This window comes from Anas acuta, chromosome 12, assembly GCF_963932015.1.
Source record: "Anas acuta chromosome 12, bAnaAcu1.1, whole genome shotgun sequence".
NCBI lineage: Eukaryota > Metazoa > Chordata > Aves > Anseriformes > Anatidae > Anas > Anas acuta.
In genome coordinates, this window is record NC_088990.1 from 18102191 (window position 1) to 18121087 (window position 18897).

General features: G+C 36.9%; 1 protein-coding gene and 1 long non-coding RNA gene across 10 annotated transcripts in view; one reads left to right on the plus strand and one right to left on the minus strand.

Moving 5' to 3' along the window:
- The window catches only part of CGNL1 (cingulin like 1), a 68475-nt gene extending 61399 nt beyond the window's left edge, over positions 1–7076 (minus strand). The window contains exons 1-2 of one of the 6 annotated variants that reach the window (XM_068696227.1): positions 6257–7071; positions 813–880 (exon numbers count right to left, since the gene is read on the minus strand). The gene's annotated coding sequence lies outside the window, so the exon portion shown is untranslated. Of the gene's footprint in view, positions 1–812; positions 881–6256 lie in introns of all 6 variants that reach the window. The other 5 variants (XM_068696226.1, XM_068696225.1, XM_068696233.1 and 2 more) reach the window with 5 other exon arrangements.
- The window catches only part of LOC137863248 (uncharacterized), a 38037-nt gene that overhangs the window by 6214 nt on the left and 12926 nt on the right, over positions 1–18897 (plus strand). For 3 of the 4 annotated variants that reach the window (XR_011100770.1, XR_011100773.1, XR_011100772.1), the window contains exons 2-3: positions 1148–1217; positions 6360–6469. This is a non-coding gene — a long non-coding RNA (uncharacterized lncRNA). Of the gene's footprint in view, positions 1–1147; positions 1218–6359; positions 6470–14250; positions 14304–18897 lie in introns of all 4 variants that reach the window. The other variant, XR_011100771.1, reaches the window with a different exon arrangement.

The window sequence follows — 18897 nt, forward strand, 5'->3', positions numbered from 1 at the left end:
TTTTTAATATTCTTAAGATTATTATTTTTTTTAATCTCTAGCTACTCCTTTTAATCAGGTGAAGGAAGACAATATAGGCAGTTTTATTAATCAATATTTCAGAGGAGATATAACATTTCAGAGATGCCCAATATAAAAAATATTAAGGATCAACTCACAAGGATATTGGTCCTACTATTTTAGAGGTTACACATCATTCCTGATTTTCATGCAGTATCTTAACTACCAATGCACTGAAGATGAGAAAATACCAGCATCTTTGTAAATTTAGGCAAAACCAGGAAGATATACTAATAAATATAGGTCTCAGAGGATTGGAATTTTCAACCTTTATAGGTTTTTCTTGTCAGGTCTTATGCAGAAGACTGCTCAAGAATGTGCTTAACTTAAAATTCCTTCTTCAATCCCACTCATTTCAATATAACATGAACAATTATTCAAACTTTGACATGGAAAAATACTGGATGCCCCTTGCTTTTTTCTTTTTTTTTTTTTTTTTCCAAGAAAAAATAAAACGAGGTAATGACATACAATTTTTATTTTTATTTTTTTACTCACTTGGATAGTGAAAGCCATAGCAGAATAAAGTCTACTGTCTCCTAACTGAAAAAAATATATTCTGTATATATTTGAAAAATTAATAAGCAACAGATGAAAGATTTTACCTATTAAAAAAAAGAGTTACACTGCAATAACAACAAATAATACCACCATAGTGTCAGATTCACCGTGTTCAGAGCTGCTGGAAGGGTTTGCATGAAATTGAAAGGTTGCTGAAGGGTAGTATATAAAAATCTTAGAGGCACACTAACCTTTCTCTCCTCAATTTGTACTTCCAGGAAGGACTTGTAATGTGCTTTATGAGAATTGTTAACCAAACCTACAAATAAAGCAAGACATAAGTATTTGTACAGTAGAATGTACATTTGTATAAGCATTTTATGGATATATTTTTTTTTTTTTTCAGTTTTGATTGTGATCTGAAATAATTACTTATTTTGTACAACTCTTACAAAAAGTATTCTGTGAACTACAACCAGGAAAAAGCAAATGACCAGACTCAGGGAAATTAATTCTTCTTGGCCTTGACTGTGGTTTATTCCTTGCTTTCTTTTGAAACAAATACCAACCTGTGTTTCCATTTCAGATCCCACAATCATCCATCATCTAGAGAAGAACTTTACAGCCTAATTGTGAGTCAGCCCAGAACATTTAAGGTATCCTCAAATCCAAAGGCTTCAGTGATGAAGTAGAATCTATCTTTGACACTCATGAAAAGTCTGCTTGTCTTTACCGGGGCTTCAAACACTCATAAAGATCTGTTCATAAATACATGACGCTATGCTGAGAAACTGAACCGATACTCCAGTTTTCAGTTAATACAGTCTACTGTTGGCATAAGTTTTTCTGGTTAAATAGCATTTTGTGACTGTAGAGGGTGCTCTTAAAGTACTAGTGATGGTAGTAATATACTGCAATCAGTTTCTCTTTCTGCAAAGTTTATCAATGGTAGGATGTTTACATTTAGCAAAGAAAATTGTTACACAGCTAGTCTTATTTTGTATGTAGGCAAGAGTCACTGTCCACATCTGTATCCAAATACATCCCTGGAATTTTTTCTGGAGTTAGTTTATTTTTGCAAGTATATTTTTGCCAAACAATGATAGTATCTTCTGAGAAAACTGTTGATGCTGTGTTAAACAAGTTGAAAGAAATACTAAATAGAGTGTATTCTTAGTTGCAAGGCCATTCAAACCTGGATAAGAACTGAAAGTTCCAAAGAAGTCATTTAAATATTCACAAAACTTCTTTAGTTAAGTGAAGTTGATGCTCCCACATTGTGCTATCTGGAATCCTGTTGGGAAGAATTTCACTTTTATTTTGCTTTGGTTGGTGGATTTACTTCGTAGTTTGTTTGATTGTTCCACCATTCTTCCAAGATATGTTTTTTATATCCCTTTAACTGATTTACCAGGGAAAAATATCCTAGATGCAACAGACTAAATTAAAGTTTGTCCTGCTGTTTTTTTCTTCGACCTTTTATATATATATATATATATACACACAAGTATACATTTACATTTTAATATAGAATTCTAAGTTCCCCTCATTACAGCCAATGAACTAGCTAATTCAATACACTTGAGAAATGTTACCTCTTTACAGAGAGGGTAGAGCCTGCAAACATGTAAAGATAAGAATTTGACTTCAATAATAAGAATTGCATTAAGCCAGCTTTAGAGTTAAGTTAATCTTTCTGAGGTCTGGACCTTTTCTATGAGACCATGACTAGGTTGCAGGCTTCTGCCAGCACTGCCCTGTCAGTCATGTAGGTGATGAGGTGTGATCTTTGCCATGACGGTTTCAAAAAAAAAAAAAGGACTATACTGTTAACATACACTTAGAACAGCTAAACTACTCTTTCTGTTGTATAGGCAATTATGCTTGGAGGAGATGAAACATATGCTGCAGAAATACAGCATTCCTAATCTATTTTTTTCCTAATTACTTCCCTTCTTATATTGGATTTGTATATCTATCCTGAGAAGGTACTTTTAGATATGGCCTTAGCTAATTAAACTTTTACAGGTGGTCACTCATTTGAGACCATGTCAGCAGAAGATATTTGTTATAGTTACAGTGTCACAAAGGCTTTTACTCTTTGCATTTTTTATTTTATTAAAAAAAAAAAAAGGCTCTACTATAAGCTCTGTTTAGAGCACACAAGTCAGTGCAGCTTGTTTTGTCTAGGGAATCCCTCTAAGCTTTTTTGAATAACTTCAGCAGCATCTACTTTAGGGAGACTTTGCCAAGATTACTACATTAGGAAACCTTTCAAATGCAAACCAAGCCTAACAAATGTTTGCTGGCTTCTAATGAGATCTTGGCCTGTTGCAATCCGGTTTCCACATCAAATTCATCGCTCTATCAACTTGCGGGTTAGGGCACGTCCATTAACATGTTTGTGTATTACATCATAGAAATGGGACTTTAGGACTGTGACTGCAGGCTTGCCATGTGAATAGTCAAGTGAAATTCTGTCTTTGTGACAGCTGGCAATATTAACTACCCCATATATCAGGTAAGTCTCCTCTATAGAGGAAATGACAGTGTCTGAGGTCCCATGTTGGAAAATACTCCTAATACAAGTCATGCAACTGCAGGGAACACAAAGATGGACTGAAGACAGGGAGTTTGTCTTACATGGCTTACCTTCCTTAGGATTTAGTACTAAGTACTAATTTGAAGAAACAGATGTCTAGGCTTCCTCCAGCTTTGATGAGTGTACTATTAAGATAAATAGTCATGCTTTGTTCTCGTTCCATTGAAGTATTTCTAATGGGCAGTGTTTTCACTTCTGCAGGAGAATCTAGAAGGGTATCACCTAAACATCCCATATACTGGGTTTCTCAAAACAGGAAGTTAGAAATGCTAATCTAGTGCCCTCAAGTAAGAGACAAGACTTGAACGAGACTTCTAATCACTGAGCTACTAGATAAAATATTTGTGAGAAAAGGTTGGCATACATTTCTAATTGTAGGAGAGTTCAGAAATATATTTTGGAGATTTTCACATCTCTACAACTCACATTAAAGGACTTGAATGTCAGAAACATATGGAACTCAAGACCCGTCACCCTTTCTTCAGTCTGTAAGAATGGCCAGTCTGGGTATAACCTATCAGTTTTGGTCATTTCTGTGGTAGGCCCTCTGTCACCCAGTGCAGAAAGAGGTGATGCCATTTAACTGTGGAGTAAAGCATCACGATACCAAAGTCTCTCCTTACTTAACCTGTAGCCACTCACAAAAGTTACCCAACTATCTAAATTGAACTTACCTTTACTGGTTCCTTTTTTTTAAATAGTCTACAATTTTAGAAAAACTTAAGAGCTCAGACAAGATCTTGCATTGTACAGTACTTACATATTTTAAGCAGTGAAAGCTGTAAATGATGCATATGTTGGAATGATAATAAGACAAATGGAACCTTTCACTGGGAGAATGCAAACCAGAAGACAGATAGCTTGTTTTGCTTTGGGCAAGGCATGAAGGCAAACATTTAAAATGGAGAAACTCCTCTTTCCTTCTGTGGCCCCTCTGAGCCATTACATTAATTACTTGGAACTATTTACCTACTTCCCTTCATCTAGGCCCCAGGTGTAGACACTCTGGATACTGAAAATGAGTTTCACTCTTTTCACTAGGATGAAAAAAAGAGTATGTGGAAGCACTCTCATCTTTTCCTTTCTGAAATCCATGAATGTGAGGTCATATGGCATCCTAACATATATATCTTATACTTGCTTGTTTTTTTTGTTTTTTTTTTTTTTTTAAACAACCCATAATAAAATATAAGAGTGGTAGGGGGGTCAGTGATGTTTCTCTTTCAGAGTACAATGAAAATATTTGTTCAGTGTTGTTGAAACAGCAGGGGCAGCTGGCAGTGTCTTCACATTTGTGTGTCTTCTAACACTTCACTAAAGAGATATCCCCAACCTTTGTAGAAAGACAAATATCTACTTTTGCAAATTTCCTAACCTGTACTTTTCATGCAGTGCCTCTGACAGTTTTCTCTTGTGATCAGAACGTTAGCCTGTCTTTAAAACACGTCCTTAAATTACGACCAGACAGATCCAGGCATACAGTTTTACATATGTGAAGCCAGAGTATTAAAGGAGGCGCTATTTATTTAGAAAATAAACAATCAATCACATTAGAAAATTAAAAAAAAAAAAAAAAAAAAAAACGTCATCACAGCAGAGGTTCAAAACCTTAATTTCTAAATTAGCAGCAAAGAGATCTAAGATTCTTTTTGGTAAGCTGTCTCAAAGCTCTTGCTCAGAGTTCCCCTTCCAACTTCTCTCAAGGAGGAAAAAAAAATGAATTACACCTCTTCTTGTGCTCTTACAGAGAGGTTTTTCTACTATTGATTGTTTTGGAATACAAACAACAGACTGTGGAACACTGACTGTATACATATCTTTAGATAATGAATAACAGAATCCGTGGCTATTTGCACAAAGTGTATTCAACTTCTCCCTTACCAGTAAAGAATATCAGTCAATCCCAGGGTAGGCCAGGTCATCTAGGGGTGGCTACTGGGGCTGGCTCCCTCCTGTCACAGCTGTCTGGCAGTGGGCCCACCTTCAGGAACAGCCAGCTGGCTGTGCTGTGTGTTTCAGTTTCCTCCAAGTTTTCATATGGACTTGTAAAGCTGTTGAGCTTATTTTTCCTGATCAGCTTATTTGTTGTCAATCCAGAGAGTTTTCCCATTGCTGTGACTGCTGCTGATGCAGTCACTTTGCACTTAGAGTTTTCTCCATGGCTTCTCTACTCTGTCATTTCTGCTGGTCTGCACTGGCTCTTCAGAAAGATCAGATCTGTTTTGTAGATTTGTTAGGTTTCAGGTCAGTTTAGCACTTCTCTGTTCTGATCTTATCACTTGCCCAGATGCACAAGTTTCTCTTCTCAATCTGCTATCTTCATTAGAGCAACAAATGGCCTCTAGCAGACTGAGACTTTGAGAAAAAAGAAACCTTCCTTCACTTTCTCTTGTATTCCAATAGCATACCTGCCAAACTATATAAACTGTTACAGGGTAACCCTTCATTTAGAAGATATTCTTAGAGCGCAGACACCTGCATTCATCATTAATGATATATACAAAATTTCATTTTAGTCAGACATATAAAACTTCTATATAGAACTGTGACCAGTAGCAAAGCAAATAGAATTAACTTATTCTACATTAATCTTCTGGTGTCAAAAGAAAGGTGTAAGTAGCATCTGTCACAAAACAAAACTTAGAATTCCAAAAACATAGATCCACACATTCAAAGGTTTCAGAAGCAGTATTAGGAGTACCTCACTATAAAGAGCGAGTAATCTCAGAATAGATGACTTCCCCCCAGACATTTGTTTTCCCTCAAATTAAAAATACAATGCATGACTAGAGTACATAAAGACTTTCTTTATATTCCCAACTAATAATCAACATTTTTCCTCAAGAGAAAGATATTTGGCAAATACAAGAAGATATTGTAATTAATTTAGTTATTTTGCTATATTTTAATCTCACTAGATTAATATAGTGTTGCATTTAGTTACCCAGATAAGTGAAAGAGATATCTTGTAAAATTTTATTTTTTTATCCAATCCTGTTTTACTATATGCTGTCTTCTTTTCAGTAGGACAGTGCTAATATATTTATAATGATATTCATTGCTTTATGCAACCTCATGATCTTAGTTACTTACAGTCTCAGCTCAGTAGCACCAGGTTTCACACATCTGTCGCGTGAAAGTCTCTCCATCTTGTCTTTAATCACTCTTAACTTCTGGACTTTTTCTGTGATTGCAGTATCCTTACTGAGATGGGAATTTGAATGAGGAAAAACGGTCCATTTCCAGGGGAGATGAATTGAAGACCCTGTCATGTGTCACTGGTGGCATCTCTGTGCTGGGTTACTGGTAAGTGCAGAAGAGATCATTACTCCAGCTTCAACCACTCTTCTCAGATTAAAACAATGGTAGTCACAGGGATAGCAAAAAACATTCAGCTGTTTGAACAGCTGTTTCTGTTCACTTCTGAAGAAAGGCAGTCAAATCAGGTGCAGTCATGCCTGCTGGCTAGGTTGGTATAACAACCACTTAGTCATATAAACCATGGCCATCATCACATCTTCGCGTTGCAGACTTCATTGTAAGGGCACTAACAAATTTCATTCAAGTGCTATTCAAATCTGTACCAGTTAATAGAGTCATCTCATTCAGTGTGAATTATTTGGTATTGAGCTAGACTCAAATTCATCTTCTTTAACAGCACATAATGATTTATTTATGCCCTATGACTAAGTTTTTCAGAACCTTCTTAAATCTTGTTGCAGCTTGTCAGGAGCTTCTTCCATGGGTGTAGTCCATGTTAACATACTAAAATTTGCTGGCAGGTAAATTTATTATGACTGAAGTCAGGCTGGCATCTGAGCTTGTGTCTAACTCAGGATGTGCAGGATTACTTAGACACTTGAAGCTACTAGTACTATTCCTGCATAAGCAACTTCTTGAAATGGGGCCTCATCACCTGTAAGGATGAACAGCTGCTGAGCTGGAAAAAAGTAAACAAATCCTCTGGTATGGAAATCTGTTTTACATTCCCTACTTAATGTGTAATACTCAACTAATTCTGCCTGTACTGCGTGCACACATTCTGATTCTAATTCCCGTTAAATGATGTCCTGAAGTGTCGAAGTGGAGAAGTCTATAAAGTGTATACGTCTGAAAAAGATAATTATTTTAAAATATGTTTTCCTTGAAAGTGATTACATTAAGCATTAAATCTGTGTGATTCTTCCTCTTTCTGATTTTTGCTACAAATGGAATTAGGCGGATTGTAAAGAATGTTACTGAATTCTTCTGTGTGTTAAAAAAGGAAGTTGGAATTTTTGAGGGATGTGAAGTGTTATCACTGTCACAATATTGGGGGAGAGGGAGGCTAAAGAGCTGAGACATGCTTTCCAATAAATACAGTGCTCTTCAGGCACAAAGACTTGGGAAGGAAACAATTCTTTTAATTAGGAAAGTAATTTTAAGCAGAAAAAGATGTAAAAGCTTAAGGACTGTTCCTTGTCAGAGAGAGATGTTTCTGAGAAGAATTAGGCAGATAGAGGATTATTTGTTTTGTTAAGCCTTTGATTGAGATCTCAGACTTTCATCAGTTCTGTAACAATACAGGCAAGAGATCTAAGGCTCAAACACATCTCCAGAAAGGAGATCTTGGAAAAAGAAAATAGAAATAAACCCAGACTTGGATTTGGCTGGTGGGTATTTATAACTCACAGCTGAGAGCCAAGGGGAAGTTTTTCCATGATCACCCCATTATTTAAAAAAAATGGTCAGGAAGAAAATTTTGCTTTTGTTTCCCCCAAACAAAACAAAACAAAACAAAACCTCTTAGTTATTTGAAAAATTCCAAACCAGAACATAAAAGATCCTTTAGAGGAAAACTCTGGAGTTGTCATTTAAAGGCTGCTCTGACTATAATCAAGATTAGAGCTTTTAATGAAGGCAAAGCTCATTTATCTGATCAGATCCTAACATAATGGTCTAGCATGTGATATTATTCTATATAAGTTACATAACACTTTTTGTTTAAGCACACGCTTTTCCTTCAGTAGCATGAACAACATTTTTAACCTGTTCAAATCCTTAAGAAATGTAAACAGATTTGAAGAGGAAAAATGGTTATTTATTAACAAAAGGGAAAAAAACAAATATACAAAAACAACCAAGTCACAGAAAGTTGTTGTTAAGATGAAAGCAAGACAGGAAACTAATAAAGAGGATCAGAGAACCTGGAAATAAATGTTGACAGACTTGTGCATGGGCAGTTTAAAATCACATACTATTAAGCATTAGCTTTTTGATTAAGTGTTTGCACACAAGATTGCTTTTCCCTAGTAAATGCTAGAGATTATCCACAACTCATTTGTGTTTGCAGGTTTTCTGTGAGTATGTGTGGGTACATCTTACCATTTATCAGCCACCATGCACAGAGGTCACAAGTCCCCTGCCTCATTAAAAGACAGTGAGCCAATTGAAAAACAACTCCGTTCTCCCTTGGGGCATCTGAACATATGGTGCAGGAGTAGTATGGTTAATTTTGAAACAGTCAGATCTGGGAAGAGGCTAAACAGTTGGACAAAAAGTGGGTAATGTAACTAGATACTCAGAGAGATAACTCTTGTCAGCCAGTTTTCCTGTTTTGTCAACAGAATTGGTAGGCTACAGCTTCAAGCTTCTCAGGGTGTCTTATGAACTGAGAAGTAAAGACAGTAAGTTACAGTGCTAAAAGCTATAGTGGAACAATAAAAACAGAAATGTGACCCTGCTCCCATGTGGAAATGTCTCAGAGCTTCATAAAATCAACAGCAACTGAATATACAGTGCTGGCATACAAAGACACAGAACATGATGTAGGAGCATTGTAGCATCAGCATGTTTGTTACTTTCAGAAAACACAATGACAGAAGAGAAATTTGTTGATTGACTCCTTGCAGATCTGCCACGTTAAATGTTAATAAATTGCACAATGCAGGCTTTTAACATTTGCCATTCCACAACTTACAGACATTGACTGAGTAGGAAGGGTGCTGGCTGGTATAATGTTTTTTTGCAATGACATGAAAATATGTTGCCAATTCCTGTTATTCAGATTACTTTTTTCTAGGATTTTTTTTTTAATATTTGCATGTAAAAAAAAAATAATGTTAAACTTCTTGCTGCCCTATTAATCCTTCTTTTATGCTGGGAAGCTGCTGTTGTGTCATGAACACGTTTTGTCCATGAGAATGTCTTTGAGCTATCATTCTGTATATCCTTTTCCAAGCTAAGGAACTGCAATACTTTCATCCAGCTTTAAAAATAAAATAGTCACTAAAACTTTTATACTCAAATGCAGACCTTAAGGATTTTGTTTAGAATGGTCCTCTAGGGAACACAGTGAAAACAGTATCTCTTGAGACAACAATGGAGAAGCTTTCATCAGCACTGAGAATGCAGCTATTCATTGCTTCTGCAGCCAAATAAATGCTCTCTGGTTGGAAGTGCCTTATATTCAATCAAAAAAAAAAAAACTTTTTTTTTTTGATTCTTCCCCTCCCCACCATGTCATGGTGATGAATATTTAATTGATTCTGTTTAACTGAAAGACAAAAAAGTTAGCCAACACAGAATACAACTTCAAATAAAAGGATACTTTAGTATGAGACTATGTCACAATGCAGTAATGTAAATAATGTTGTAGAATGGAGAGCAGCACTTTTCAGTCTGTTTAATACTACGAATTCAAACTTTTCCATGAAGAAAAGGTCAAAACAAAATGTTAAAGAGTACACCTTAAAACTAACTTCTGTGTCAGATATATAAACTCATTACTTTTTGTTACATTCTTAACTAACAAGCTGGAATGAGGTTTCAGAAAAGTCTTCTTACAATATTTGCACCATGAAAGCATAATATCCAAAACGAAAGTATTTCTGCTACTGGAGAAGGGTGAGGGGAGGCAATGGACAGAGGAGACATTGGAATGGAATAAATTAAACATCTTTTTCTCCACCTTCACGAGCTGCACAGAGTGCTGAAAGGGAAAGAGAGCCACATACAGTTCCTTCCTTCCACAACACAACAAGAAGGAGAGTGCCTGACTTTGTTGTCCAGCTCCAGAAATAGATGTGTTTTCAACTTCTATGCACAAAGGTATGAGCGCATATACAGATGTAGCCGTATGTATTTGTACTCCACTTATTTCCACATGCTCATACTCAATGGTGAAAGCCTACCTGTAACTTTGTCAGTCACCCATAGCCTGCAAGCAGTTCAAACACAGCTTCAGAGCCACAGTTACGCTTTGTCATGAGGAGAACAGCAGTGATAATGCACAGATAGACTAAATCCCTGAGAAACGGCAACATAGCTAGGAGTATTGAGCCTGGCATCACTGGATTGTACTGATCAAGTTGTGTGCCGGCATAGAGAAGACACCTGGAAGCCATTTCCTGCTTGTGAACTGATCTCCCTCCCCCTTCCTCTCAAATATAAGTACATGCAATGTGGCTTTTGGCCACAGTGAATTTTTTGGATTTGTAGTGTCAGGAAGGTTTGCTTTAAAGGCACAAACCCAGCCCTTTCCTTAAATATAAAACTTCAAAAGACCATTATTTTTTTTCTTTTGATGCTTTTTTTTTTTTCTTCCCCTCAGTCTCTTTTTGACTTCAGATTTTTCCAACTGAAAAAGTCTTTACAATTTCATCTTGGAACTAGCAAATGAACTTTAACAGAGTAAAGACTGCTTAGGTACTGACCTGAGCTTTCACACTGCCAATCCCAGAGCCACTGATTGTTGCTTTCTAGCTATACCTCACTAACACATAACAGGTTAAGGCTTTACCCCTACTCCCCCTTCTTTCTCAAATACTTGAAGTTTCCTTGGCTGTGCAAAGTAAGCACATATTTTGTCCATGAGAATGTTTTTGAGCAGTATCTCTTCTGTCAGTTAGGTTTCTCTTGTGCATTGTAATTCTTGCCAGGAGACATCTCCTACTTTTTTTTTTCCCCCTTCCTCCACTGGAAACATTTCATTTGGCAGAATGATCTTTCTGTTTTAGCTATTGGGTAAGGTTTTGCCCACCTGAAATCACCAGCAGCCACCGAATTAAAAGATGCCAAAGTTTTTACCTCCTGTCTTTTAAAACACTTTTCTATTAAACTGCTGCACTTAGAAAAAAAATAATAGCAGAGATTGAGCACTTGTGTATTTCTGACACAAGTTTATAACCACCAAATTATTAATTTGTCTTTTTGCTAAAAAGAATTTCAGGTTTCATAACTGAAGGCTAGAAATTCTTGAAAACAAATATTAAAGAGAAAGCCAAATTTTTGGAGGCCAGTAAAAATGGTTTTGTAAGATCTTATACAAATTTTAACTCTTAAATATTCTTCAAGATTTTGAAAAATTACATTTCCTTAAAGATGTTTTTTAAACATACAATTCATCGATATCATTACATGATCATCCTATTGCAGCAGTTATTTTAATAATTGCTTTTCATCCCTTTACTGGTGAACCATACCTGCAAAGTCTGAATCCAGGCTTAGCCTTCAAGTCTTTCTGGGGAAGGTAGGACCTCACAGGAAAGTCACACTCTCACTCTTCAGAAGCATTAATAGTAACATAAAGCACGGCGAGGGATAGTACCTGCATAAGAAGCCAAACAGGACACTAGCCAGCACAGCAGAAGCCTCACCAGGTAGGGGCCTGTCCCAACAGAGCAGGGAAGGAAGGTTTAGGAGTAGCAGCAAGGGCTAATCAGAAATCCAGATACCAAACACACCTATAGCATAGCTCAAGCAGGAACTGAAAGCCAAAGACTGAGCTTAAATGAAGCCCCTGAGGCCATGGGTGAGGTGGAAGCCCCAGGTGAGTCTGGTCAAGGCCATCATGTCCTATTAGTGCTCTCAGGGCCCTGACATAAGTCAGTGGAACATCCAATCTCATATTTTCATATGCAAGCAAAAAAAGGGAAGAATTATGATTGTGGTTTGACCTGTGCTGCATTTTCTGACCTTTGAGTGCCTGATTTCTCAACCATGACATTACAGTAATGCTATGTCTACCCATAGTTTATATAAACACAGAGTATGTTAAACAACTGACTTATGATGTGATACTTTTGTTCCCACTGAATTCTAGACCATCTGTGTACTAAAGAATTTCTGGACTTGGAAAGCAGGTCTGATCTCTTCAGTTCCTTCACTAAATAGTTGCAGATATTCCTGGAGTATTCTTCTGTATGTTCTTTGACATTTATATTTCATTCTTTTTTCTTCACTGCAATTAAGCATCTGATGGACTTGGACTTGAAAAGTATTTGTCCATCTTAAACTTTCAAAAATCTCTACTTACATGTTTTTCAACTTACGAAAATTAATGCACACTTTTTTTCCAAAGACTGAAGAGTTGCCACAGCAAAGTTTCAGGTCACCTGATTTCTGAGGAACAGTTTGGTCTATGTTTATTGATAAGCAAGGTTTTCTTTTTCATCTTTTCCAAGCTGAAGAAATACATATTGCTATCTCATATTCTGGGACACAGAACAGGATATCAGCAGCACTGCAACATGAAATTAAAACAGGTGCTGTATGTACCTCCTGGAATAACTCTTTTTCACTCGGTAAAGCGTCCGGTCAGTGCACTGTATCCCCCCACTTTACAGGTAACAAAATGTATGATTCTCCTGTTGGCAGACAGAACATTTGAAGCGCTACCAATTTACACAAAGTTCTCTCTAAGTAAATATGGGCAGAAAGAGTCCATTTCAGTGCCTCACAGGAAGGGATTTGGTCCCAGCAGACTGTTTTGGCACTGACTGGAGCATAGTCAATGTCTTCCCTTGGTCTAGCTGTTTCCAGAACTGACACTTTGTTTTGATTTTTATAAGGTAGTACGAATTAAAACAGCAGGTGCATAGCAACACCTTTTTAGAATGAGGAGTGTTTGATACTGGTAAATGTGTTTACCCAAGAGTAACATTGCTGATCTTTGGCTTTCCTCTCAGCCTGTACAATATGTAGATGATACAAAATAATTAACCCCCTAGCTTCTGATTAAAGAATTGCAAAAAGTGTGTATAAAAAAAGAACACAAAAATCACAAGTCAGAGAAGTTATGGGAGACCATCAGGAAAAGAGGACTCAGTGTGGTCACTTGAATAATATCACTTTACTCTGCATTTCTTAATAGTAATGCCGTCAACCTTGGAAAAACTGGACATGGCCTGATAATAAAAAGGTGTATCTGAAAGGAAAGAAAAACTACAAAGAACCTACACAACATTAAATTGAAAGAAAAGTGTGGACACAGACACAAGCAAAATGCAATTCACATCCAGTGGAAAATTGAGGGTTCGTTGAATGCAAGGGTTAATGAAGGGATTATAAGAATGAACTCCAGGCGCTTCAATGGATTCAATTCCCCTAGTTCATTGGGACAACAAAAAAGCTGCATATCTTTGTCTCCTGCAATCGCTTTGTTCATTACTCTCTTAAATCCCCAAAACAAACAGCAAACAACCCAAGTCCTCCTGACACCAGACATAGTCTTGCTATTATGAAGGTTCCACTTGTAAAAAATGCTCTTGTCTATTTCTGTGCTTTTTAACATTTTATCCTCTTACTAGGTTGAAGGTCAACTGAGCTCACAAAGAAAATATTGTAATTTGTTTCACTAGCAAACAAGTAGTTTGCCAGAGACATGCTGCGTCAGACTGCAATAGTGCAGGCTTTATGTTTAACCCAAGTTTGATTTAGAATTCTGAAAAGGCATCTAAAGGCCTGTTGGAAATGTGTACCCTTTGAACCCACTTTAAGCACCCAGAACATCATCTACAGGGCCTTTGCTGCTTAGCGATTACAATTTACTTGTTGTATTTCTTAACATTTGTATTCCTATACATTATATCATATAAATATTCCTATACATTTTTGCTATACATTTTCTGCTAGAACAGGTTCAATGCATTTGTTTCTCTTTCAGCTACTGGGGCAAACCGTTACATTCCAGTTTTTTCTCATATGTTACCAAGTAGGACAAATCCTTTTGCATTCCTCTCCACAAGTCCAGCAGTTCTTTTGCTTACCTCAGGCCTGCTGTGTAATTCTATTCCCAGTTATTCACCAGTCTTTCCATCTTCATCCAGCTGCATCTTCAACTGAGGGAAAGAAAAGAATTTGGGTTATCACCTGATGCCTGGTAAGCTCCTCCCCACCTTTTCCTCATTCTACTTTTTTTCGGTATGGTACCAGAAATGCAGCCACCCTCCTGTAACATCTACCAGCCATTTCAGATATTCATAGTCAAGTTCCTGATTTGTTCATCAGTTTGTTTCAGGGAATCATTTTTGCATATTTAAAGATCCTCCCACAGAACCATTACAATCAGACAAGCAAAGCAGACTGACAGTCAGAACATGGAGTGGAACACGAGGAAGAACTTGGTGTAGGTCTTAGTCACTGTGACTTCCTTCCAGAGAGTGAGTCCAACGTGGGAAGTTGGTCTGTCTAGGTTGGTTCCAGTAGCGCAGATTCTTGTGTATAGTGGCAAGACTGCAAGGGGCAAGCTGTCAAACTAGTGTCTCGGGCAAGTGTCTCAGGTCCTTTCTGACAGAGAGATTGTCTGGATTTTGTCAGATCTCTGTTAGTGGCCATACCTGCCACCAAATCAAAAAAACAAGTTCAATAAAGGAAGGAATGATTTAATGTCTAGGAATGGGGCAGGAAAGAGCGTTAACTGGGCTTGACAAAGCATAATTCTAGAACAGGAAGAACACGTAGAAGTAATTTTGTTATTATCTTCAGTTAACCAACACATAGTATAAATTCTCTGCATCACTGAATTTTCCAGTCTCTTCGTGGCTGCTCTACCTGAAGAAGTATTTCATGTCTCTCATTCTGAATGATCAGACTCCACACTTTTTGATGGAAAACACCAGAGCTTAAAGAGAAATCCAACCCACATGACAGAAAGAGAAGGATTTCTAGAAGCTGTTTATTAAATACTATTTTTAAATAGTATTTTTTTAAATAGTAGTTGATCTCAGATATTAATGTCTTGATCTTGTTTCAGCTCTGTCCAAGCTGTTAATAGGCTGCATTCTGCAGAAGTGTCTCTTAATCTAGTAAATTCAGATGCATTGTGTATATGTTTTACAGGGGCAAACCTATATATTTGAAGTCAGTGAGCTTAAACTGTGCAGCATAATTAGAGGAATGAGCCTCAGGTTGCTTTGTCAAAACATTCTTTAATTGCTGGATTTTAGGATTATTGGATTAGAAGATTAAATGGGATGCCTGGAAATCTTAATTTGGAGCATCAAGTAAAGTAAGGCTTCTCATGAATGAGCACAATGTCTCTATAAACCTCAGTTTAAATCAGCTGCTGTAGTGGTTGTTCAAAGATATTTTCATGCTAGGACAATAGGATACTATATTTTCTTTGTTCCTTCATTCTCTCTCTCTCTCTCTCTTTTTTTTTTTTTTACACAATTTTTAATTTTAAAGAACTTGTACTTTCTCCCTGAGAATCAATTACCAACTTTTGTGTAGCCATGGGTGCTACAGTCACTCTGGGCATGGTCTGTGAATCACTAAGCTTCCTTGTTCATATGTTATTAAAGGAGTCCTGATACCAACCAGACATTCTCCTTTCAGTGGATGTTAATCACTTAATTACATTGAGATCAGTAAGCACAGATATGATTTCTATGGCATTCTTTCATTTACAAGACAATCTTTCATCAGAGCATTCCACATTGGTTAAACACTATTTTGGGGTCCCAAAGATGGGGCTTCCCCCCCCTTTTTTTTTTTATGTCAGTGCAGGAGTGGATTCACTAGCAAGTGCAGTCTCCACAAATGGAACACAGAAAGTTGCTTTATCATTCTAGTTTATCTCACTTTCAGGGGAGACACAGCACTTCACTCCTTAAAGTGTCTGTTGTAAAGCTTTCTACAGCTGCTTGTGCTCTCCCTGCTTGGTCCAACATTGTGCATACTGCAGCTGTAACGATGAAGAACACAAGCAAGACTGTGTATATACGTTTGTGTTTAAGCAGAAAAGTAACGTCACAGTGATGTGTAGATTATCATCAAGGAAGGAAACTTTGGGCTCTGGTCCAAATCTTTCTTAAGAAAAATGCTCTGAAGTTGGTCATGTCAACATTGAACACATATACCTGGTGAATTTTGCTGACAGTTCTGAACCTATAGTTTTAGAGTCCAGATGTTTCAACTGGGACAGTTAATGCACTAGCTATGTTGATCTTTCCTGAAGTGATTTCATAATTCTTAGAAAGATGACTTCAAATGAAAGAATTTCAGAAGTTATACTGTCACCAAGTTTTGCAAAGTAAACAGGAGTTTAGTTCACAAGCAATATGGAGGCAGCTGTGCTAGCCATATTCCCAAGCCATTAACAGAAAGCCATCAGCACTTCGAAGTACCATGTTCCTCTATCACTTAGTATTTGCATTCAAAATAAAAGCCAAAAAACTAAAGGTATCCCAGTGATGTAGATAATGACTGTCTGAACAGTAGAATCAGTATGATAAATCATATTCTTATTTTCTGGAGTAAAAGAAAAAATACTCTGATGCAATTTTGGTGTCTTTTAAAATCAACTGTTATTTTTGTCACTGATTTTCACAAGGCCGGAATTTTGCCTTTTGGGTCTGACAGTCCTGTCAGGATTTAACTGAATTAACAGAATTGTATGTAGTGATAGCATCATATTTTCAAACTGACATTGTGGGAATAAAAAAAGATAGCAGTTTATCACTTCCTTCTTTGGTGACGGATCTCTATCAAAAAGAAGCATTCTCACTAAATGCCCCAGTATTATTCCCAAAGAGCATAATACCAACTGCATGTGTTCTGGGGGTCAGTAGAACCACTGCTAACTTCATGTCAATTGATCCTTCCTGAGTACCACTGGCTCTAGAAAGCCAGTTGCCTTTTTTGGCTTTTTTTCCCCTTAAAAGACATAGAAGGCATAGTTCTGAAGATTTTTCTATTATTATTTTTTTAGGCTTTTTAGGCTTTATTGCTATGACAATTCCTATGTTTCTGTGGCAATAACTCCATTCCAGAAGAATCAAATTTGAAAATGGATTCTTATAATGTAGCACCAAACACACCACAACATGATCTTCCTTCTTTCTCATGCATGTTAACTGTAAAAAGTTTCTTTGTCCAGAATGTGGCTCTGATTACATTTCTCTATCCAAAAATAAACACGGTGCAAAAAAGAAAGATACAGGCAGGGGAGGAAAGCCTGTTAGCGGGCCACCCTCAGGAAAACCTCACAAGATCTACTGTCTGTCTCTGCAAGCCATGGAAGAGCTGAGGAAGTGATCCCAGCTTGGTGGTCTTATTTTTAATTAAAACAAATGAGGCTCTTTCAGCTGCTGCAGATAAATATTTGATGAAAAGAGACAGGGACAGATGTCAAAAACTGCAGTAAATAAAGAGTAAGACCAGAAAAGCAAATGTTACAACAGCATTTTATATACGAAACAAAGCATGTTTACAAATTTCTGTCAAATATCTTTCCATCCAAGGCCTAATTTTACTAAGATCATTTTAAAAGCAGGAAAACTAATTGTTTGTAATCACTTTGCTGACATAGAATGAAAATACAAACACATGTATCTAAAGAAAAATTTAAAAGTCACCTTGTTGATCGGTGATTCAGGTCAGTAGCAGCTAGGTGAATCAGTATAATCCAAACCACGAAAATGCAAACTCTAGAGTTAGGAATGAATGAAGGTCAGAAATCATCTATTTGACTTTGAATGTGGTTAAGAAGAAAAAGTAAAAAAAGTTGATTGCAGTGCAAAAGAATATACAAGGAGATACTACAGAAGTATTCAGTCTAACAGTAGGCACAGGAGAAGACAGAGCAACATCCAGTAACATAAAACAAAAAACAAATAAGTTCAGATGAGAAACAAATTTTAAACACTGAGGAAAAGTAACCTCAGATTGTAGTGGGCTTTCCATAATTCAATGTAGTACCTTGACCCATACCCTTGACTTCTAATAACTATGTATTGGTTGCACTGAGAGGTATGGAGCCCTGTAACAACTGTGCAAGGTGCTTTGTAGCTTGTATGGTCATTAACAATAAATGACCATAATAGCTCCTTTGGCCCACAGCACTTGTGAATAGGTAGCGTTCAGGATAACATGGTATCTCAAGTCTCTTGAAGTTTTCTGAAACGGACACAAAACACCTAATCCATGAGTGATGCAAAATACCTGCCCATTTCCTTATTGCAAATTTCAGACAAAATCAGACATCAAGTCTCAAGTGCAAAACAATTTTAATTTGGATTCACAGTGACATATCAGATTTATGGTATTATGCTCCTTAGAATGTATAAAAATTACAGATTCATGGACGTCTGCTTTCTTATTTTTTTACCATAAATCTTATATACTGAAGATCCCGCACGATTGACTGGCATGTCGTGAAGGGTGTAGAGCTTCTGAATTGTCCAAGTGGGGCAGTATCTTAAACTGAGCTACCTGATGTTTAGAAATCGAAACCAAATGACCTAATTTATTCCACTCAAAAGTTTTGTGAAACGCTAAAAGAGAGGGGCGACAGTCAGGTCCCCCATCAGACTGTCTGAGAGATCTTCTTCATATCAGCCTAATGTTTAGGTCTCCAGTGATTTAAAAAAACTGAGATTTTCCATTTACTTTAATAGAGATAGGACTGGGCGCTTTAACAGAGATATACTGCCCAAATGTTGAATCTGTGTTCAATTACATATTTTATTATA